Genomic DNA, 24702 nt, shown 5'->3' with positions numbered 1-24702 from the left:
CTGGCTAAGGAGAGCGCTCGTGCTTTGGGGGATGCGTAGTTTGAGAGTTTGGGAGAGGGGATCCGTATAGTGGCGAGGTATTGGTTCCTGGTTGGTCTGGAGGATGAGTGGAATTGTAGAGAGTCCTTGAACCAATTCATGTCGGGGTTGTGTAGTGCTTTATGAATGATTGAAAGGGCCTTGTATTGTATGCGGCAGGAGATTGGGAGCCAGTATAATTCCTTTAAGACTGGTGTAATGTGTTCATTACTGTGTGTATTAGTAAGGATTCATGCAGCTGTGTTTTGCAGAATTTGCAGAGGGTGGATGGCATTTTTGGGTAAGCCTATGAGGAGAGAGTTACAATAGTCAATTTTGGCAAAGAGCATGGTTTGTAAGATGGTGCGGAAGTCAGCGAAGTGAAGTAGGGGTTTGAGTTTCTTTAGGGTATGTATCTTGTAGAAGCATTCTTTGAGTGTTGAGTTGATAAATTTCTTTAAGTTGATTTGATCGTCTAGCATAACCCCTAAATCTCGCACTTGTTGGGAGAATTGAATGTGAGGTAGCAGCACATGAGGTGGTGTGAGGGCGTGGGAGAGGGTGGGTGGGGAAATAAACATAAGCTCAGTTTTTGCGGTATTGAGGGCAAGGTGAATACTATTTAAGAGGTTATTGATTGAGATTAGTGTGGATTCCCAAGTGTTGAAAGCTTTGGGTAGAGAGTCAGTAATATGGATAAGAATTTGCACATTGTCAACGTAAAGGAAGTGAGGAAGCTTGAGATTGAATAGGAGTTGATAGAGAGGTAAAAGGTATATATTGAAAAGGGTGGATGACAGGGAAGAGCCTTGAGGGACACCTTGGTTAAGGGGTATTTATTTAGACTCGTGGTTTCCAATTTTGACTTTGAAGTTTCTGTTGCTAAGGTAGGAACTGAACCAGCTGTGGGCAACTCCAGTTATTCCAATCTCATTGAGCCGCTGGAGGAGGATATTATGGCTGACGGTGTCAAAGGCGGCTGAGATGTCTAAGATAGCTAGGATATAGGATTGACCTTTATCTAGGCCTTTGATAAGGTAGTCAGTTAGAGACAGGAGGATGGATTCCATACTATGAAATTTGCGAAAGCCATATTGGGATGGAGAGAGGATTTGGTGGCCGTCTAGGTAGTCGCTGAGTTGCCGATGGTTTTTTCTAGGATCTTTGAGATAAACGGGAGATTTGAAATGGGACGGTAATTGGATAGGTCAGTGGGATCAAGTTTAGGTTTTATTAAAATGGGCTTGAAAATTGCTTGTTTGAGTGGGCTGGGTACTGCTCCTGATTTGATGGAGGCATTAATTATGTTAGTAATGGGTTGGGCTATTATATTAGGAATGGTAATGAGGAGTTTTGTCGGGATGGTGTCTGAGGGATCTTTTGAAATCAGGCCCTTTGTATCTAGGGAAAATATTTACATAGGATCTACTATAGCCTCTTGCTCAGTTTTAGCTAGATCCCAGAAACTCTCAAACCATACTGGGACAAAAAAAACATTTTAGTAACATCAACTCTCATCTGCGCTCAGAAGCATTTATAATGTATGTATGCAGCATAGTGATTTTGATTACCTTGCAACCTGTTTTTAAGTCAGTTTTAAACAATATCAATTCTTTTCTTGCAGACAATAAGAGAAACGTACCGTGTTCTTCATTTTAAAAGTAGAGACTGCAATTTTAAAACTCCTCATATATTTGTTTTCTATTGAAAACAGGCTAGTCTGTGGAAGACTGCAGTTTTTGGATGCAACATTGAACAAAGCAAATAATTCCATATGTATATTTAATCATTTGTTGAATACATATTTTATTTAAGCAACCGAGGGGAGCACACTGAGCTTCAAGGCTTTCTCTGTTCAGCACCTACCCCTGGTGTATCATCAACTCAGCAGTTGCACTTGTGTCCTCACACAAAGAGGAAAATCCTGCCTTGCATGCCAGCTGAAGTGAGAAGTCAGTCTTCAGCTGCCTGTGACGGGAAATATGTTATTGGGGGAAATTTTGAAAACAGCCACAGGGTTTGCAGGCCTGTGGGAACATTGTACCCAAGGGCCTGCAAGCTAATTTTCAAGGGGAAATTCCCCATGGAGTGTCCTTTTCAAAACTTGTTCTGGCGGGGGGATGCGATGATGTTGTACCCTCGTAGTTTACACTAGCATTTTGCATTTTGCTCCATTGCGCCTGCTTTGTATCCACATACTTTTTACCTGATTTGCAAAATAAAATCCCCCTGCATAGTGTCACTCCCACTAACATTGCCACAACAAACTTATAAAATGCCCATTTGTTTGCATTTTTGCATAAAGAGACAATGTACTAAAACTTTCCAGCTGTTTATACCAGGGATGGCCAACCTTTCACACTCCAATAGCCAAAAAATTACAATGCACAGTAACAAAGAGTCTCATGTTTCCAAAAGACAAGGGGTGAGGGGGATGGTGGGAGCACCCCCTTCCAATAGTATTCCTCCCTCTCTCAATCTTCCCATCCTGTCCCTGCCACATTCTCTCTCAATCCCGCCACCAATCTTTCTCAGTCTCCCAACCCTGTCTACACTACATAGAAACATAGAAATGATGGCAGAAGACCAAACAATCCATCCAGTCTGCCAGCAAGCTTTCACTTTTTTTCCCCCCATACTTACCTGTTACTCTTGTCCCTTGTAAGTGACTTTTTTGTTCTATTTCCCTTCCACCCCCACCATCGATCTATTTCCCTTCCATCCCCACCATCGATGTAGTTAGCAGTGCTGGAGCTGCATCTAAGTGAAGTATCTAGCTAATTGGTTAGGGGTATCAGTGCTGGAGGTGCATCTAAGTTTAGTATTAAGCTAATTGTTTAGGGGTAGTAACCGCCGTCATAGCAAGCTACTCACACGCATGTTTATTGAGCCTGTGCAACTCAGTCCTTGTTGGTTGTTGTCCGAAAATAAATCATCTTTTCATCATTCCCCTGCCGTTGAAGCAGAGATCTTTTCATCATTCCCCTTGCTGTTGAAGCAGAGAGCTATGCTGGATATTATTGAAAGTGAAGTATCAGGCTTATTTGGTTTGGGGTAGTAACCGCCGTATCAAGCAAGCTACCCCCCTGCTTTTTTGTGGATACAAATCCTTTTTTTTTCACATTTCCTCTTGCCATTGAAACATAGAGCAATGTTGGTGTTGTATTAACCATGTGTATGTTTATTGAATTAGGATATTAATCTCCAGGTTTTAGCCGTCATTCCTGCAAGCCACCTCATGCCTCTTCGCTTCATTCACATCCTCTAGACTTTATGGATCCACAGTGTTTATCGCACAACTCTTTGAACTCCTTCACAGTTTTGATCTTCACCACTTCCTCTGGAAGGGTGCTCCAGGCATCCACCACCCTCTCTCGATCTTATCCTGCTCCCACTAGTCTCTCTTGAACTCTCCACCCTATCCCCCCAGGTCTTATAATCCTCCCACCCTTTACCTACCAGTTTCAGTTCTCCGACCATTTCTCTCTCTCAATTCCATCCTGTCCTCCCAATCTCCCAATCCTGTCCCCATCAGTCTGCCTCTTAATCGTATCCTTTTCCCCAATCTCAATCATCCTACCAGTCTCTCAATTCCTCCACCATCCCCACCAGTCTCTCTCAGTCCTCCCACCCTGACCAGCATCTCTCTCTTTCTCTTGTCCATGCTCTGCCCAATATCTGTCTGTCTCTCTTGTCCCCATCAGTCTCTCTCAATCACCCACTTTCTTCCTATCAGTCTGTCACTCAGCAGCTCAGCATAACATTCTCCATACCCCACAAGAATAATGAAAGGGGTGCAGCGGCTCCAATATTAACTCTCCCTTCCTGCCACTTGTGTTACTCTGCTCCCCCCTCCTCAACCTTTGCCCCCAGCCCCACCTCCTCTTATTGTCTCTCTCTCTCTTTGATCCTCCCCTCCAGTGTCCTCTCTGGCTCTGTCTCACATACATACTCCACCATTACCACTTCTGCCTCTCACACACCCACCACCTGTTGCAGAACAGATGGCAGTGTGGACCTTGGGAGGAATAAGGTACCGGGCAGTCTAATTTACATTGCTGACGTCTGAGAGAAGTCATCCACCTATCTATCAACCCCACAGCATAAGCTCCTCCTTGTAATGTTGCCTCACCACATCTCTTGCAACATTCACCTCTTGCCACATCATTGCCCTCCTGAAGCATTCACTCCCGTTTGCATTGTTTCTCCTTCAAGCATTCAAACCCTCCCCCAATATTCATTTCATGAACTGTTCCCCAAAGTATACATTAACTACATTCGCCCCTCTTTTCCTTGCCACAAATTATTCTGGCTCTCTCCTTTGCTATCAGCTGGGAGCATAGTGAGCTGCTGGGCCTAGGGCTGGGTACTTCAGTTCCCTTCAGATGGCAGCCCAAAGAAGAGTCCTCTACTCCAGCCAGCAGGTGGCATGGTGGTTGGACACGATGGTGAGAGATGGAGCAGGATATTGATTGTCTCTTTGCTGTCCTGTTGGCTCCTGCCTCACTCCCTTCCTTCCCCTCCTGTCCTCCACAGCTGCTGACTGCAGAATTGGGGATGGAGAGGAAGAGAGCAAGGTTGAGCAGAGAGAACCCCTCTGCTCTCTCTATAGCAACCAACATCTCTGTGGGTTCAGAAGGGGGAGAGGGGCTAGAGCAGAATGATTCTTCTCTGCTTTATTCCCTGCTCCAGCCCCTCCCCCATCCTTTACACTGCGGTGCTGCTCAGGTCCCATGTGGCTAGGAGGGCAAGAGTCACATCTTGCACAATGAAAGAGCCACAGGTTGGCCAACCCTGGTGCATACTGTGTGATCTAAAATGAAAGCTTTTGCATGGCATACATTTAGCTGTTAAAATTATCATGGCTTTTAATCCTGCTTCGGCATGAAATATTTAGACAAAGGAATATGCAGCCTCTCTTGACTGGTTAACTGCAGATCACTTCCTATTGATTTTCTTTGACATGGCTTTACCACAGTCTATTTTACTGCTTGTTCCATTTGCCCTTTGCATCTGCCTTCTGACACCTCTTGATTCAAGAGAGCCTCGAGTACCGTCCTGTTTTCATAAACACTCCCGTCATCTTTCAACCTCCTGCAATTTCTAGGTTATCTGCATTTAAATGTCTCCCTCCAAACTATTGAAAGTCAATGCGGAATTCCGCCAATTTCAGATGGCTGTTGAAAAGAATCTTCCAAATGCCAGGCAAAATGAGTTTGTGTTTAGAAATCATCTAGCTTAATTATCTCTTCTTACTTCATTTGAACTAATGTGTAAATAGTAGGATTCCTACTGTACACTTGAGTCATGCAAAGTATTAATATTTAGCTTAGCCGCTGCCAAACTGCTGTGAAGGATCCAGCTGCATCTTGCCTCGTTTCCAGAGGCGAGGTAGATTAAAGAGTATGTCTCACTCAGTTATTACCTTCCGCAAATAGCATTCTAAGAAGACGGCAGTTTACCTATTTCAGAAATTATACAGATTTTTTTTTTACACAACATTCTTGCTGCTGTAGCCATATCAATTTACTCCTTTTGCAGTCGTCTTTTGACACTATGTGTTATTGGATTTGGGAAGGGTGCCCACGTTGTAATGCAGTTCAATAAAATCCAAGGGGGATGGTTAAAAAGATTCAACCAGAGCTGTCTAACATGTATTGAAATATATCAGAAGCCACAGATCGTATCATCACGAAATGTTCACACATGATAGAACACCATTTGTTAACTGCAGCAAAGGGTGACGCTTGACATTTTAAACCCTGCCACGGTATTAAACTCATTATTTTGTGCTCTGATAAGATCTAACACCATATAAGAAATTGTTCTGTGATATTATTAGATACCTCTACAGTCTCTTCCATTAAAGAAATCTAATTTGGATTTATCAGCTTGACTGAATATATCATTTTCATAACATTGTTTTTTTTTTTATTTTTAAAGTTCTACAGTCCATGAAAGATAAATCAAATGTACTACTCAAGTTCTGTTTAGAAGTTCACGAGTCACAATGTTAGCTATAATTCTTTACCACTTTCGCTGGTAGTGCCTCCTACATTCCTTAAAAGAAAGGGCCTTCTCATAGAAGTTGGAGTACGTTTCAAAATCAACATGTTAAGCTTTAACATGCATGGTAAGGGCCAGTTTAGCAGGCTAAAAAAAAAAAAAAGCATGCTGTCCCTTTAGAGGTCAATTTTCAAAATAATTAAAGTAAGAAAAAAAAAGTCTTATCTGCGCTTATTAGCAGATAAAACCAACCTCCCCCAGTATGGCTAAACGTTTGCATGTTATCCATAATTCACAGCTGCATGGAGAGGAGGGATTACTGGGGGGGAGGGGGGTGTTTAGGTCAGAGGGAAAACTAAAAGGTGAATTTTCAAAAGGCTGTGCATGTAAAAGTTAGCATATATACGAGTAAATACTTAGCATATATTTATGTATATACTATTTTGTAATCCAAAAAGCAAAGCAGGAGGGCAAAACTGCACGTAGTGAACATATGATCAAAAAGTATAGTGCAGAATAAATTAAATGTCCACACAAATCTCAGTAATGTTCAGAAGAATTTACTTGGTTCAGGAACGCCACAGTTTCTGGATGATACAGTATTATATTCAAACAGGTCCCCCGACACGCCCTGTGTTTTGCCGTGAGGCTGTGTCAGGAGGGACAGAGAGCACTTTGTCAGTTCTGAAATAATAAATTAAAAAGAAACACACTGTGTGGACCAAAATACAGATGGGAGCCTTATAAGTCTAAACAAGCAACAAAACATACCTGTGCTGTTTTCAACATAAGAGGTAACCGGGAATGCAAACATAACGTACAGCAGACGTCCCTTTAACACTGAAAAATGGTGCGAAAAGCGTCAGCCAATCAAGAAGGTGAAGCAAAACGGACATGAAAGAGAACTGAAGCTAAAGCTTAGAGACAGATATAGGAACGTGAAAGAAAACTGCAGTCAAAACAGGGTTAAGTAAAATAACACTATTCGATCTCATTGTTTAAACCATGTGGTACCAGACTATTGAGAGTAAAAATCCATTTCTGTTCTTTACGGATTAAAATCTCTGAAAAAGTTTCCTCCATGATGGGGAGGAGATATCACGTCGATCACAAAAAACCTCAAATCCAAAATATTGTGTGCTTGAGCTGCCCAATGCGACACCAAAGGGGCATTCTCACGTTGGTTATTCAGGCTGGATCTATACTCAATAATTCTCATTTTTATCATCCATGTTGTTTTATCCACATAGATCTTCTGGCAGGGACACATGATAATATAGACCACACCTGATAAGCAGTTTGAGCTAAACCGTATGTTACGATTCCTCTCACCCCTCTTTTTCTCTGTCTCCCGTGGCCTGGAGGCCTCTGACGTCTTTTCAAGAATGGCTGGAGCCGCTTCAGTGCTGTCCTGTGGCCGGGGGGCCACCAACGGCATTCCCATGTGGTCCGGAGGCCGCCTACCTTCCTGCTCTACTCGGCGGTAGGAAGCCATCTGGGTGCTACCCCTGCGACCAGGAGGTCACCGACAGCACTCCCATGCGGCCCGGAGGCCTCTGACCTTACCTTGTTCCCTCCGCGGAGAGGGGCCTTCATCCCTAGTCTCGCTTGCGGCAGGGAGCTGTTCTTCCACGGCAGGAAGCTGCTTCCAATGTCGGGCCTGCTTCAAGGCCTAGTCTGGCTCCTGCTTCACTCTGCGGCAGGGACGCCAATCTCCAAGGTCCTGCCCCTTCTTCCTTAGAGGCGAGGCCGTGCTGCTCTTCACATCTTAAAGGGCCAGCGTGGGAATGGTGCTCCTGTGATGTCATCATGGGAGTCTCCTCTTCAGCCCTATAAAGAGGGCCTGTCTTCATTGCCTTTGCAAGGAGCCAGTCCTCCCTTGGACTTCTCATCATCTTGCTTCTGGTTGGCATTCTGTTCCATGTTGGTTCCATCTCTTCATCTTCGTCAACGTCTCTCGTCGGATCCTTTGTCTTCTTCATCCAGATCCTGATACTCCTGATATGTCGTTCTTCAGATCCACTGAGGTCCTGATGTCCTCTTTGGATATCTTTTTGTCCTCAGCTTCCTTTATCCAGATGTCCTTTGCTTCAGCAGCGTAAGCCTCCATACTCCAAGTTCGCTTGAGGTCCTCGCCGGGTCTTTTACTCTGAGTCCCTGGGATCCCGAAGTTCTCCTCCTTCCTGTATCCTGTCCGTGTCTTGGGAGCCTCTTGCGTTTGCCTTGTCCATATGAATTGAACTCTGCATAACCTGTATTGTAAATGTGTGGTCCGTGACTTTCCTTAACTGGCTGTGCAGGGCGCGCCTCGGTGCAGGCCTTGTCAGAGTCTTCATTGTGGAACCTCCAAGTAATCTGAGTGGGGGAACCATCAGCGTGGTCTGCAACCAGCCTTGATGGGCTGTGTAGGGTGTGTGGTGTGGCAGTACCTATTCAGAGTTCATCAAGTATCTTTGTGACTCTTTCGGAGTCCTTCTCTTCAAGCAACCTGTCTCAGTTCTTCAAGTCTTCGTGCCAATTCTTTAAGAATCCTGAGTCTCATCTCAACCAAGTCTTCATCTCAACCTTCAAGTATCCTGACTCTTCTTGTGAATCCTTCACGAATCCTGAGCCGTCATCTTCGTCTGATGTCTTCGCCCTTAGGCCTCTGTCCGTCCTGTTGCATTCGCTGTTTCCGTACGGCGGGTCTGAAAGGGCTATCGAGTGGCTGGAGGGCTACCCCAGAGACCAACATTGCATTGCTGGGTCTCTTTGATGTGATCATGTTCGGCAGAGGCCAGGGTCCTGCATCTTTAGCCTGTGCTTGGACACTCGCCTGCCTTGGCACTTCCCGGAGCTCCTCTGCTGTTGCATCATGGCCAAAGGGTACACAAAATCCCAGAAATGGGACCGCCTCAAGCATTCCCACAACACCGTAGTTGAAATATTTTGTTAGAAACAGGGTGAGTGAATGATGATAGCGATAATGATAGAGAACAAACTGAACAGCCACCGCAAGGATTGTGGCCACTATGAGGTGAGGGTAAAAGAGTCAAAGGAGATAATTCAGAGTAGACCTAAAAAATCTCTAAGATTTTTCCCTCTGTGAAAAGTGAAACGGAGAGGACATTTAAACATGTCATGCATTGATAATAAGGACCAATGACGGCGAATGATAGAAATAAGTGCTTTGCTGTAAACCGAAAAGGGTACTATACAATTAATGACACTGTCAGAGGATCGGGATTAAGGTAGAAAAAGTAGATCCTGGTTGGCATACAGAGCCCGTTTAAAGGCTTTTTTTTAAATCATAAGAGGGTATCCCCTCTATTTGAACCAGATAATCATCTGCTTTGCTTGAGAGACAAATTCTGATTTAGATATACAAAGCCGTCGGAGTCTCAAAAACTGACCAAAAGGGATGTTGTTCTTCAAAGCATGAGGATGATGACTTTCAAAGGAGAGAAGTGTATTCTGGTCTGTCACCTTTCTAGAAATGGATATAGTGAAACAGCAGGCAAAACCGCACCGTCATGGTGCAGCCAGCTGCAAGCTATCACCCAACCACCCCCTTCTTTGCCCCCCCCCCATCCCCCTTTACTGCAGCATTCATCATTCTGCATTTATATGTGCATGAATACTTCAGGATAGATTTACCCTTATTTTATAATCCTTGCGGGTTATAAAATACTGGGGTAGATCTGTGCATGGCTATATACATATGTATATGGGTGCACCCACACGTCTTTTGAAGTTAACCTCCCAACATGTAAACAGCACCTTCAAACTTTTCCAGAAAAAATCTCCTTGCAGATAAAAGCAGGTGCACGTGACCATACATACTTTGCACCAGCAGTAATTTTCAAAGCATATTTTCAAAGCATACACAAGCAAAGTTCACCGAAACTTAGGGCCTCATTTTCTAAATGGATCGCACGCGATACCAAAATGGGGGTGGAGTCGGCCCCAGAAGAGGAGGAGTTGGGGCGTCTCCGGGGCTGACTCCACGAAGACGCCGCGGACGATGAAAAGGTAAGGTCCTTTTTGCGTCCGAGTTCGCGCCCGATAGCTACACTTTCTATGGTGGCGCTATTGGGTGCGAAATCGGCAGCGCTCGCACCGCAACGGAATGATCGCTGCCGGCTAGCGCAGGCCTGCCCCCCGTTTCGGCCCCCCCGCCCCCCTCATTCCCTAAAGTATCGCAGGCCTGCGATACTTTAGAAAATGAGGCCCTTAGTGAGGTAAGTAAAGTCTGCCTCAGACCAGGAGTTATATTTGTATTGTGTATGGAAAGTCTTCATATCCCCTTGCTATCCAGCCCTTTCACTGTGGATCTCTTTACAAGAGAGATTTTTGTCATCCTCCATTTATTTATTTATTTATTTATTTTAAATTTTTATATACCGGAATTCCTGTATGCAATACAAATCAGTCCGGTTTACAAGTAACGAAAGAGGTTGCCCTGGTCTGGGAAGTTAGACCTGGGTTTTTTTACAAAGAACATGGAACAATAACAATAAACCATTGAACATTATTACAAATAACATAGAGTGTAACAATAGCGTTTAGCAGATTTAACCTTTTTTACAAGGAACTTTAGTAGCGAATATGGTCTGCAGTAGACGGTTATATAAAGGTGAATAATGACTGTTAGAATTGTGAATAAGCAATTACGGTATGAAAATTAAGTGGCAAGGTGTTGGTGATACCCTGCAATGGTTGGATCTGAAAGTCAGGAGGAGGTGCCTATTGGAAAGCTTGCCTGAAGAGCCAGGTTTTTAACCTTTTTTTGAACTCTAGTAGATTGGATTCGAGTCGAAGGTCTGGTGGGAGCGCATTCCATTGGTGTGGTCCCGCAGTGGAGAGTGCTCTTTTTCTTAGTGTTGATTTGGCAGGAGCTGCAGCTAATGTGCCTTTGTAGGCGCTTCTGATGGGTCTGGAAGATAAGTGTGGACGAAGTTGGGTTTGTAGAGATATAGGTGCGACGTTATGAATTGCTTTATGAATGATGGTTAATGTTTTATATAGGATTCTCTGTTTGATGGGTAGCCAGTGGAGGTTGCTCAAGATGGGGGTAATATGGTCTCTTCTCTTCGTGTTAGTTAGGATTCTGGCTGCGGCATTTTGTACTATCTGTAGGGGTTTGATGCTGTTGGAGGGGAGGCCAAGTAAGATTGAGTTGCAGTAATCAAGTTTCGAAAAAATAATGGATTGAAGTACGAGGCGAAAGTCATTGAAGTGAAGGAGTGGCTTTAGTTTCTTTAGGACCTGTAGTTTAAAGAAGCAGTCCCTGGTGGTTGTGTTTATGAATTTTTTTAGGTTAAGTTGATTGTCCAGCCATGCTCCTAGATTCCTGACGTCAGCAGAGAGCTCAATGTTTAAAGATGTGGTTTGTGTCAGGTTAGGTGTGTGGGTGTTCGGGTTGTGTGAAATCAGTAGCAACTCTGTTTTGCTGGAGTTTAGAATCAGGTTCAGGCTGGAGAGTACTTGTTTAATTGGTTGAAGACAATTCTCCCAGTAGGCGAAGGTTTTTTGAATAGATTCTGTTTGAATAGATTCTGTGATAATCATCCCACCAGCCGGCTCAAATAGAGTAAAATGAGGGTCCAACAGATCTCTTCCCTCTCTCCAGTCCCACCCTGGAAGACACATAAAAGATTATCTGGTGCTCTGATCCTCATTCCCCTAGAAGACAAGGGCCATCAAACTCTGATTCTCTGAAAGATAGGGTCCTCCATGGCCTAAAATCCCCTACTCCCTCCCTACCCTCTGAAGTAGGAGAAAATCTTGGCAAGGGGGAGCTCTGTACCTTTTCACCCTGCAGCTGGCACTTTTCAAAATGGTGTCAATCTCTTCAACTTTTCCACATGTGAGCAGAATATTCCTCCTCCCCTCAAGCAGGTCTGAATATCTTTTTAGGCCCCAAAGCCTTCAGATATTCAGTTATTTACATGGGTCAGGAATGTTGCAGGACAGAGGTATGGGCAGTAGTAGAGATCCTTCTTTCACAGATTAAAACTGCTATTTGCCCTGCAAATCCCTCTACTTCTTGGAGCATTTAGGGAGCAAATTTTAAAATCCCCATCTTGCTTTCAGGTCCATTGATCCTTTGTTCATAAGGGCCTGCAAGCATATTTCACAGGGAAACTTCCCAAAGAGTATCCCTTTCGAATTGTATGGCTGGCCAATGCTGCTGTAAATTTAATACCGGCAGGTACAATGTGGGTGCTCCAGCTCTCTGGATCCACCCTTTCACAGCCTGGGTAACTTTACCCACAGAGAAGAGGATCATTTTCAACTTCTGATATTACTCAGGTAACTGCTTAGTTTCTCGAGCAAAATAATTTGCTAGGTAAAAACAGCTTTAGCTAGATACGTTGACCTTGCTGAAAATTGCCCTCTTCTCTTCAGTTAAAAATAGATACTGGGACATGTTCCTTTGGAGGGCAATTTTCAAAATGATTTCCTTGGGTAAAAATGTTGGTTCAGCTTTTTCCTTTGATAATTTTCAAAATGAAAACATGCACAGACTTACACTTTGAAAATTGCCTGGAAAAAAAAAAAAAAAAAAAAACAGTTCCCACAGAGACTTGCATCTGTTTTTTTCTGTGAATACTTTTCCAACTGAAAAAATGCAAATAGTTTTGAAACTACAAACCTACATGCAATGCGTTTTCCCCCATCCTACCCCTACTCCAAGAGCACCTTCACTGCAATGCAGGGAAAAGTGCATGTACCTTTACCTGCGTACAGGAGGGTGGGAAATTTCCAAAGAGCTCATTTGCATGCTTTGACCTGTAGAAATAGCTTTGAAAATTGCCCTCTTAACCAGGGCCAGATTTAGGCATGGGCAATATAGGCAATTGCCTCGGGTGCCAAATTCTGAAGATATTCAAAAACTGGGACTTCTCTGGCTGCTCTCTGCTTTCCAGTGGGAGGGAAAGGAGGAAATAATTTGCCTGTATTCATGAATATCGGTATAGAAAAATCCTAAATAAATAAATATATAAATAAATAAGTTATCTGCCTATGGACGCTACAATCTTAAATTCAGCCCTGCTCTTAACTGGGTTAAACAGAGCTGTGTTTAGGCCAGGAAAGGACAAGAGCACACATATATGGGATTTGCAAAACTATGTACACTGTTCTCTTCCTCCTCCAAACTCGGTCACCTGTATCCATCTACTTAGCAACTATGCATGCTACTCAAAAATGTTATTAAAGAAGGCAGTTTTCAAGGCAGTTTACCCAGGTAGAAAGGCCTGTCTAAAAATCTAGCTGAAACTACATGTGGGCTTCCACAGCACAGGTACTTTTTTTTTTTTTTAATATAATTTTTTTATTTTTCATTTTCAGATATATAACAATATATCACGATAGAAAAGAAACAGATTTTCAATGAAATATCACTTAACATATTAATAAAGAAATATTCTATAATCTCACAATCTCAAATTTTTATAAGAAATATGAGGGGGAGCCAAGAAAGAAAAAGGAGCTCTACTCATAAGAAATAAACAAGATATCTCCTAGAATCAGACGTATTAGAGCACTTCCACACCATGCTATCAAGATTGAGCTTCCTGGACATACGCATCAAGAAAAGACCTTAATTGTACAGGTTCAAGAAATACATAATTTTCATTTTGAATCTTATTAAGCATTTACAGGGGTACTTCAAAAGAAATCTAGCACCACTATTTAACACCTCCGGTCTCATTTCTAGAAACGTTTTTCTCTGATCTTGTGTAGATCTCATAATATCTGAGTAAACCTATACTTTATGTCCATGAAAATGGGCTGTTCTATTTCTAAAGAAGAACTTCAATACTAAATTATGATCATATTCAAAAGCAAATGAAACAAATACATTTCCTTTAGCTGAAATTTCTGTTTCCGAAGACATTTCCAGTAACTCAGTTATATTCATAGATTGTTGCTCTTGTGGCACTGTTCATTAGAATCTGGGGTCTTCCATGGTATATAGAAAGCCTTGGTTACCACAGGCATGGCTTCCCTTGGTATTTTAAGACTTTCTGCAAGGTATGACTTAAATAAGTCCACCACAGGAATTTTATGCACAATAGGAAAATTGAGTATCCTAAGATTCAAACATCTCAATGTATTCTCAATATTCTCAAATTTCTTCATTGAAGAACTTTCAAATTGAATTAAATTAGTGTGAATTTTTTCAATTGGAATAATTCTTTTCTCCATCTTTTCTAATCTCTCTTGCTGTAAACTCACAATTTTCTCAGTATCCATTCCTCTTTTATTTGATTAAAAAAAAATGTTTTAGTTAAAGAGGTTATTGCCGACTCAATGGATACCAAGGCAGTCCAAACAGTATCTAAAGTCACAGTGGCTGGTTTCTTCAAAGAACAAATGTTTCCAGGTATTAAGGAATTGGCATCGCCATGGCTCAATACTTTGATGTTACCTTCTGCCGGTACAGCCTCCTTAGGGAGCATAGGCCTCATCATGCCTCCAGGCTTCAAAGCTGCCCTCACTGATCTTAGGGCCATCTCTCTCCCCTTCTCCAACATTGCGCAAGGAAAGGCTGAGGCTTCTCTGTCTACTCCCAGTGCTCTGGGGTCAGCGCCAATCCTCCCCGGGGACTCGGATGGCCCCTCCTCCCCCACTACATCCAAACCGCACTTCCGGGCTAAGCGAGATTTCCTCAGCCAAAGTGGGGGATCCGAGCTCCTGGCCCTCCTTTCTCAGTGGCCCTCGCTTCCGGCATCTGTGGCGACACAGAAAGCTGTCAATTTTCTGTTGTCCCATCGATCCAAACTCCGATTCTGGTAAATTATCTCTCACTTTCGCCTTACTCTTGGTGTGTGTGGCATTTTTGCAATTCTTAGCTGAAACATTATAAAAAGAAAATCGGGACAGCAGAGCAACTCTCTCCTGCTCCCTATGCTTCGGCCATCTTGGCCTACCCCTGCCAGCACATGTACCTTTAACCAGGTTAAAAAGCAGCCTTCCCAGTAAAGGGTTCAAGTTAGAGGAGAAGTCCAGAATATGTGCATGTGATTTTAAAAATTATGCACACTATTTTATGCCTCCCCCTACCTCTGCCTTTAGCAGGTCAAAATGCTTTTAGAATGAATGTTTTACATTAGCTAATTTTCAGAAAAACTATGTGGGTGGAATCTCTTTGAAAATTAGATAAATAAATACCATGAATATTATGTATTTATTTGTTGTTTCTTATAGACTGCACAACAGATTTCAGATCTGGCCAGAGCGGTTTACAATTAAACCAGTTAAAAATGTACAATTAATGTAACCATATACATAACCATAAAAATCACCCTCCTTAAAACTACCACAGAAATCATTTAGTAACACTTCAAACCTATGCCCTTCCTTCAACCCACTATCCTTTTAGTAAAATTTATAAAGACCCAAACTATGATAGTAAAAGCCAAGCCTTTACCCTTTTCCTAAAGCTGAGATAATTTGTTTCCACTCTCCCCTCCAAAGGTGCCGAGGTCCACAATTCTGGACCGCCAATGAGAACATCCTTTTCCTTTCTATCACCTTATGCATCTCCTGCCTAGTCGGAACCAATGCCAAATCCGCTGATATTCACTGCAAATTATGGATAGGGATGTAATTCCTAATCTTATCTTGTAGATAAGCAAGCACCCACTCCATTTAATGCCTTACATTAACTTAAATTGTGCTCGCTAATCAATTGGTAGCCAATGAAGGCTCCTTAATAATGGTGTTGCACTCATCCATCTTGGAAGATCAAAACTTAAACGGGCTGCCATATTTTGCACCACTTGTAAATGCTGTATACCTTTTAGAAGAGACCCACCACTGCAACGTTACAATAATCAAGTACTGGGCAGATTAATGCCTGCACCACCAATCTGAAAACAGAGACCTCTTAAAAGAATTGTAAGCTCCTTAACTAGGTCTAAACCAAACCCTCTGAATCACCAAAAAGATGTGGGGGTCCATACTAAAATATGCATCTAATAACACCCCTAAATTCCTCAATTTTTGACTTCTTTCAATAAACATACTCCCTATTTTCAAACTAACTGGTTCCTTAAAAACAACCTCCCTCCCTACATACAACCATTCTGTTTTCTCTGCATTTACAAAAAGCTTCTGAGATTCAAACCACCCCAATATTCTCCTTAACCCTTCATTGATTCTATTCAATGATTCAGACATGTCTTCACCAACTGGGATCAGTAATTGCACGTCATTAGCATATATATACCCATCAAACCCTTGTTCCTGAATAAATGCACCCATGGATTGCAAAAAAAGGCTAAACCACAGCGAGGACAAGGATGATCCCTGAGGCACTCCACAATCTAAACTAAATGATACTGAAGGAACCACCTTCACTTGTACTACAGATGTCTGCCCCATCAAAAAGGATAACCAATTCCAAACCATCCACCCCCCATTCCCAGCTGCTTACATCTCTCTAAAAGTAAGCCCTGGTCTAACATATCGAAAGCACTCAACAAGTCTAACAATATCACAACTACAGAGACCCCCCCCAATCCCTATATTTTAAAGTTTCATCCTGCACTGCCACTATAATTGTCTCTTTACCATAGCCCTTTGTGATCCCCAACTGACACCTATCCAGCTCCTTTACATCTTCCAAATAACTGGATAACTGGGAACACACCATATTCAAGTACTTTAGCTAAAAAGGGTGATAGCTAGTACAACTTGATTTATCTAACATGACACGTTTCAGAATAGGGGTCACCATGAACTGTTTCAGAACCCCTGGTAAATTACCCTCCTCCAAGGATGCATTAACCACCAACTGTAATCTTAGTAGTAAAGCATCTGGTATAGACCTAATCAGAAAAGAAGGGAAAGTATTTAAACTTGCTACCCAGTACAGTAAATATAGCCCTTTCCAGTTATACTATGTTGAGGGGCATACGTCCATCAGCACCTTACTAGCTAACAACTTCGTGTTAAACACTGCAAAAAGAGCTCCTACTTATCTCCCCCCACAACATCAAGCCACACCTACCTCTCATCAACTCATCCCCCTCCAGCATCACCTTCTCCCAACACGTGCGCAGTCTCGGCATTACTATCGACAATCATTTCAACCTCAAAAAATTCATTAATACCACCCTTAAAGACTGCTTTTTCAAATTACACACCCTAAAAAAACTCAAACCCATTCTACACCTTAATGAGCCTATGTAAAATAGGCTCACCGGCGCGCAGGGCCCTGCTCGCCTAAATCCGCCCGGATTTGGGCGGATTTAGGCGAGCAGGGCTCTTAAAATCCGCCCCAATGTGAACTTAATAGCAGGTAATGGACTTCTCCTCCAAGAACTTATCCAATCCTTTTTTAAACACAGCTATATTAACTGCACTAACCATATCCTCTGGCAACAAATTCCAGAGTTTAATTGTGCGTTGAGTAAAGAAGAGCTTTCTCCGATTAGTTTTAAATGTGCCACATGCTAACTTCATGGAGTGCCCCCTAGTCTTTCTACTATCCGAAAGAGTAAATAACCGATTCACATCTACCCGTTCTAGACCTCTCATGATTTTAAACACCTCTATCATATCCCCCCTCAGTCGTCTCTTCTCCAAGCTGAAAAGTCCTAACCTCTTTAGTCTTTCCTCATAGGGGAGCTGTTCCATTCCCCTTATCATTTTGGTAGCCCTTCTCGGTACCTTCTCCATCGCAATTATATCTTTTTTGAGTTGCGGCGACCAGAATTGTACACAGTATTTAAGGTGCAGTCTCACCATGGAGCGATACAGAGGCATTATGACATTTTCCGTTTTATTCACCATTCCCTTTCTAATAATTCCAAACATTCTGTTTGCTTTTTTGACTGCCGCAGCACACTGTACCGACGATTTCAATGTGTTATCCACTATGACACCTAGATCTCTTTCTTGGGTTGTAGCACCTAATATGGAACCCAACATTGTGTAATTATAGCATGGGTTATTTTTCCCTATATGCATCACCTTGCACTTATCCACATTAAATTTCATCTGCCAATTGGATGCCCAATTTTCCAGTCTCACAAGTTTTTCCTGCAATTTATCACAATCTGCTTGTGATTTAACTACTCTGAACAATTTTGTGTCATCTGCAAATTTGATTATCTCACTCATTGTATTTCTTTCCAGATCATTTATAAATATATTGAAAAGAAAGGATCCCAATACAGATCACTGAGGCACTCCACTGTCCACTCCCTTCCACTGAGAAAATTGCCCATTTAATCCTACTCTCTGTTTCCTGTCTTTTAGCCAGTTTGCAATCCACGAAAGGACATCGCCACCTATCCCATGACTTTTTACTTTTCCTAGAAGCCTCTCATGAGGAACTTTGTCAAACGCCTTCTGAAAATCCAAGTATACTATATCTACCGGTTCACCTTTATCCACATGAGGCAAGACTAAGCCGTGCTATCAAGTATTTATGTATGTATGTATTTATGTATTTATTTAGCAGTTTTTATATACCGATGTAGGTAGGCTTCTGGGCCTACCTAAAAGTTTGACTCAACCCCTCCAATTACTCCAAAATGCAGCAGCCCATATCCTCCTTACTAACACCCACAAAAACAACCACATCACGCCTGTCCTTGAACACTTACACTGGCTACCAGTTACCTCAAGAATTGCCTACAAATCCCTCACTCTCATCCACAAATCCCTCCACAACCAAAACATGCAATGGTTCAAGGAACACCTCACCTTCTGTAATACCGACAGACCCACCAGAAAACAACACCTAGTAATGCTACACACCCCTTCCCCCAATCTCACTAAGCATTGCTCCACTAAAGACCAGGCATTCTCCCTGGCAGGGCCCACCCTTTGGAACAAACTACCCTCCTCCCTTCGCCAAGAACCTTGCCTGAAAAAATTCAAGCAAAACCTGAAGACCTGGCACTTCAAGCAGACATATACATGACTACACACACGCACTCACTGCATCACCACAAAGCTCCCTCCGCCATCCCCGCCTGCCACGGTTCAGCCCCCCTGTTGCTTTTTTCCCTTAATTAACTCACTTCTTTTGGTGCAACACAATGTGTTCAATATCTTAGACCCATAGTAAATCAACCTCTCAGTTGTTCCCCCTTCATTCCACACCTCTGCAAATCTTATTTTATTCCCTCCTGTAAATAGCTTTACCCTCATCTATATGCTTTGTTAATTGTTATTGTTTAATTTATTCCTCCAATTTGCCCTACCCCTACTCCCCCTATTTTCAGTTCTATTTCTTTGTAAAGCTTGTTGCTGCATTTTGTTCATTGTCAACCGATGAGTTGTTCCCAACGATCATCGGTATATAAAAACTGTTAAATAAATAAATAAATAAATAAATAAATAAATAAATAAATAAATACTTGATAGCAGGGCTTAGTCTTTCCTCAGTCCTGCAAACCCTGGAATGGATCCTCTGATGAAGGAAGGATTACCTTTAGGGCCCAATATGTTTTGCTGCTTTAGTACCATGGAGACATTTGACTCAAGGTACTGGTGTTACAAAATAAAAATACCTTTAATAAATAGTTCAGATTTGGAAGTTGCAATATACAGAAGTTTGGTATTGAAAATTTGAAAAGCAGGTACTCAGATTTCATAATAGACTTTCTAATCCTTTCTGTGACTCCCTTCTGGGATTCCCTCACATCTATATAAGGGATAAGGTATAAGGGATTCCTGGATAGATGGATGGGCTCCCTCCCAAGGACCCCTTTGGTACCTGATTCTCCAATGTTTCAATCTTCTCCTGCTTGCTTTTCTCCTTCTCTCCTTCAGACTCCTGAATCAGAGTGCTGGATGGTCAGGTCTTTCTTTGCCACACTGCTGGTAACCTTTGGACGGGTACCAGATACTCAGGTCTGATTCCTCCTATGAAGAAATTTGATCTGAGTTTGGTATGTGAACATGGTCCTCTTTTCCTCATGGAAAAACAAATACAAGGTAAGAGCTTCACTCCCTCAGTGCGTGGATATGCTGTCTCCCCTCCACTGCTGGATCCCTCGGGAACAGCTGCAGCATCAGAAGCCCCACCACAGAGACGTTTCTGAGCAATCTTCTATACTTACTATAAAACTCTGAAGACACTGCAAACAGAAGGCAGATTTATCTCCTTCCCTAACCTCCTGCTGGGAGATGAGTGGCTGGATTTCTCTCTCTTGCTCAGCTAAAAACCCTCTGACCAAACCCAGGACTGTACTACTGGGTTTGGTCAGATAAGCAGAGGGGAGTGCTATAGCAAATGGTTCAGTCCACTCACAGCTCTGATAACCACAATATGGTGGGAGGGGTATAGTGAAAGGACCATAAGCTCCTTTAAATAAAGCTCAGGACTACCGAGATGATGCAGTGTCTCCACTATATGTTTTAACAGTTCATGTATATTTATCTTAGACAACAGAAATCTGATAGAGACATTCAGTTGGCTGATAAAGAATTTTCAAGTGTAAAAAAGCTCTAGAAGAAGGGATTATAATATGGAGTTGCAAGCGGGTAGACTCAGGAGTAGCAAGGTAATATTTTCCTGAAAATAGAGTGATTACATGGAACAGTAGAGGTAGAAGAAGCAAAAATAAAACTGGAATTTGAGAATTTCTTAATGGGCCAATCACTGATTCCCTCTCATGGCAATGCAGTGAGGGTAAAGCTAGAAAACTAGAGTCTATAGAATTACAACATTAAGAGCAAATTGGTCTTTTGGTATTTATCTGCTGTCATATTCTAGGTTGTCTATTTCTCAGGAAGCCAATTTTATATGGACCTGAAAGTATAATTCTTAAAATCTCATTGAAAATGTATTAAGTAGAAAATACCTAGAACTTGCTGATCGACTTTAACTTCTAGATAATAAAAACTATGTGGGGGAAATGCCTGTGTCTAACCTAAAACATCATTCTCACAGAGCTCACCAAATGTTAGGTTTGGAATGCTCTGCTGTAGGTGTTGCAAACAAAAAAAATATATATATATGTTTTTATTAAAACTAATACCAATGGAATTTTACTGCATAACTCTGGCTCTCTTCTGAACAGAAGATTGCTATATGAGGGAGAGGGTAGAGAGAGGAGGGGAGGAGGGGTACGGATGCACCAAAGAAAGCATTGGACATTGGAAGGTTAATAATGGAAGAAATAAACATCATTCTTTTCTTCCAAGGGATTAATATCTCTTTATCATGAACACTTGTGGATACACTTGACTGAACATGTCAACATTTCATATTCTCAAAAGAAACCAGAAAAAAGGAGGACACTTCATGTAAGTGCAGAATTAGCATCCTGGAGGGAACCACACATGAAAGAACAGAATAAGCAATCTTCCCACTGCACTCCTTCTACAGCCCCTTTTGGAATCCACAAACTGGCTGTTCCTCTGGGCTGGAGGAGCAGGGGAAGCAAACAGCCTCTCCGTATGATCCCTAGTCATCATCGCTTTGTGCAGATCAAAACCATTATGCAGTTTGCTACGCTGTACTGAGATTTACTGACTTTACTGAATCTGGTAATCCTCCTAAAGCAACATAAAGGCAACTATAATGAACAATTCAGAAGAAAAAACCCCAATGAATCCACCACAAATGAATGATTCAGAGCACACCATAGATTAATAAAAAAAAAGGTATAAGTAACAACACATGTAAAATGATGCGAAAATAAAAAACCCTACAGAAATATAATTAAAATTGGAAGTGAGCACTGACAGAATGTGATAAATCTCTCTCTCTCTCTTAAGCTCAAAATTGTCTCTTCTTGCATAGACCCCTAGTGCTTCTAATCATAATCATATTGATGTTATAATGTAAAACAGGAAGTCCCTACTTCTTGAACACAGTTACAATGTAAACCGATGTGATATTCCAAATTGAACACCGGTATATAAAAACTAATAAATAAATAAATAACCACTCACTATACAAATTTAAACAGCCATTTTTTTAGGAGATTTTTGTGCCATAAAATCATGTATAATAAACGAATGTCGGTATAAAAAAAAAAAGCTTTAAAGCTTTAAATAATGTACATGATATATTAGAAACATCAGCGGTCTATTCATGAAGGCACATTTTTGCCCTTCAAAATAAAATTACTGTATTGTATGCATGCTCATTTTCACTTTTAATTACATTTTTGTAGGGCTTTTTTTTTTTTTTTTTTTTTTTTTAAGTATTTCACATTTATGGTCTTTTGATTAATCCACAGTGTACTATGGAACAAATGAAACCACAATATGATGGGGCATCAGCAGAAAACTCATTCTGCTCCAGTCTGGAGGCAGAGAGGAACCTGGTAATGGAGAGGATATGGGTGCTTTATCTCCAGCATGCTCTAAATATTGTCTAAACCTTCTGGAATGGAAAGGAATATCCCCTTTCACTATAGTAGATATTTGGGAAAACAAGGAATTAATTGAAACCCAAAGGTTAAATCAGTCCTAGCAGAGATTTAAAAAGTAATTTTAAACACCAATTTTTTTCTGGAGAATGCCATAGGACATAAATGGTAATATTCATGATTTGTTGTTGTTTTTTTTTAATTTGCCTACTGAATTATATAAAAATATTTTTAAAGAACTCCTGCTTTACGAAAAATAGAAGAGAAATCAGAACTATGCAGCGTACTTGGGAACTGGGAGACCTGAACGGTTAAACCTCCTGCCTCTTGTGAAATTGTACAACATGGTACACTGTGGTCAGCAGTCTTCCCTTTTCAACAAAGACACTAAAGTCAAGTGTATAAAGAAGAAAAAAATAGTACAATTCTCACCTACAATAGCTGACTGCTGAATCTGCCGTGCAGCAGGAAGCACTAAGTACAGAGATCTTTTGTCTTCCTACATGTTTGTGTTGCAATATTATTAAAGGGAATGAAGGCGTCTCTTAGAAGGACAAGATAATGTTTCATACACAGACATATATAAGGAAGATAATGATTTGTTGATTTTCAGCTTGACTTTCCAAAGAATGCTCAAGGCTACTTCCAGCAGGATTAATATTCAGGTAGGACACAATGAATCTGAGTATCTAAGGTAACAAGAAATACAGTGACTTCCCCAAAGACCACTGGGTGGATGGAAAGAGGGATTTAAAACGTTGTAGTCAATTGTGCCTAGCCACTAGACCACTCAGTTTGTAGAGGTATATGTGTGTGTGTGCGTGGAAGTACAATTTATAGACTCATGCGCATTTCACAGTTGGCTGTATTGCTTCCATTTCTTTATAAATTATGCATCGCACGCATGCACTCTGGTAAAAAGAAAAATGTAAGTAAAATGCAGTTTTAGCAGTGACATTTATTTTATTTATTTATTTGTTTGTTTTTATTGGATTGATCTTCTGCCTTTCAGCCATGTCAAAGCAGATTACATTCAGGTACAGTATTCTAAAAGAACGTATTGCCAATAGAAAAAATGTGAATGTGAATGTGGGGGAGCTCAATTTGTGTTGGTTTATTTTATTTGGGGGGTGAGAGGGTAGTCTCCAGTCATTTTGATTCTTTTCATTCATTTAATTCATTTTCAATAAATAGTGTGCCTAACTACACACTGGTTGAACATTATTTAAAGAGGCTGCATGGCCTAGCAAGGCTTCCCTGCCCAGGTAAAAAAAACCTCCACCCTGCTCACCAACCCTGTACAACAAACCCCTGGGGTCTAGTGCTCCAACCCCAAACCCGCCCTGAGGTTTACCATAGTTCCCCTAGAGTCTAGAGGGGGTAGACGTTCTCCCGAGTCTCTCCTGCCATGCTGACTGACGTCATACACTAATTTGATGCACTGCATGGGTTCAAAGTAACATAAGACATCAGCCAGCACAATTTACAAAAAAGTATTAAGTGCAGTAGCCATGGTAGGAGTGAGTGAAAATTGCTTCTGCTCAACTATACCTCAGAAATACTATTGGTAAGCCTTCGAGTGGGGCGAGGGCAGTTCAGGGCGATCCTAGACCACAGGATTTTTTTTTTTAAATCTGGGGATGCCTGAAAACAAAAAATTCATACCAAAACAAAAATAGACTCAATCATTGCATTTTATTATTCAATTTAAACTAATGGACATCCCTAAAATAATCCATATTGAGTAAATGTCATCAATTGCATTACTACGTTACACAATGTTTCCTCTATTTTAGCTTGGCTGTTAATCATTATAGTCTTTCATAAAGTCTTGAAAATGCAAAAAAGTTTTAGTTTGCCTAGTTAAAGCTCTTTGCCTTCCATAATGTTCAGGATTATGGCACGAGAAGTGTACGGTTCCAGGTTGGGTTTATCTTAACTCACAAAATTAACAGGTAACAGGTACATTGTTTTTGTACTTCAGAAATTCCTACAAGCTCCCAGTAGGACACAAATGCCTCTTCTACCACATTAGTGGGGGGGATTTTAAAAGGCATGTGTGCCGACACCATTGTCAGTTTTCCAAGTTCATTCCCGGTTCCACCCAGTTAAGGGATAGGACGTCCAAACCCCACTAGCTGAATAGCCTCCCTTCCCCTCTGTTAGCCCCAACTTTTAAAATCCCACTGATCTGCCTAGATTTTCTTGTTTTCTAAGTTACGTCATGCCTAGCAGATGTCAAGTTATGCGGCAATGGGACATGGCACATGCCAGTGCATGTAAATATGTAAGCGCAAATTTAAGGTTAAAATCCCAGCCCTGCCCAGACCAGGCCCATGCCCTG

This window comes from Rhinatrema bivittatum, chromosome 18 (genome assembly GCF_901001135.1).
Source record: "Rhinatrema bivittatum chromosome 18, aRhiBiv1.1, whole genome shotgun sequence".
NCBI lineage: Eukaryota > Metazoa > Chordata > Amphibia > Gymnophiona > Rhinatrematidae > Rhinatrema > Rhinatrema bivittatum.
This window is presented reverse-complemented; position numbering follows the sequence as displayed.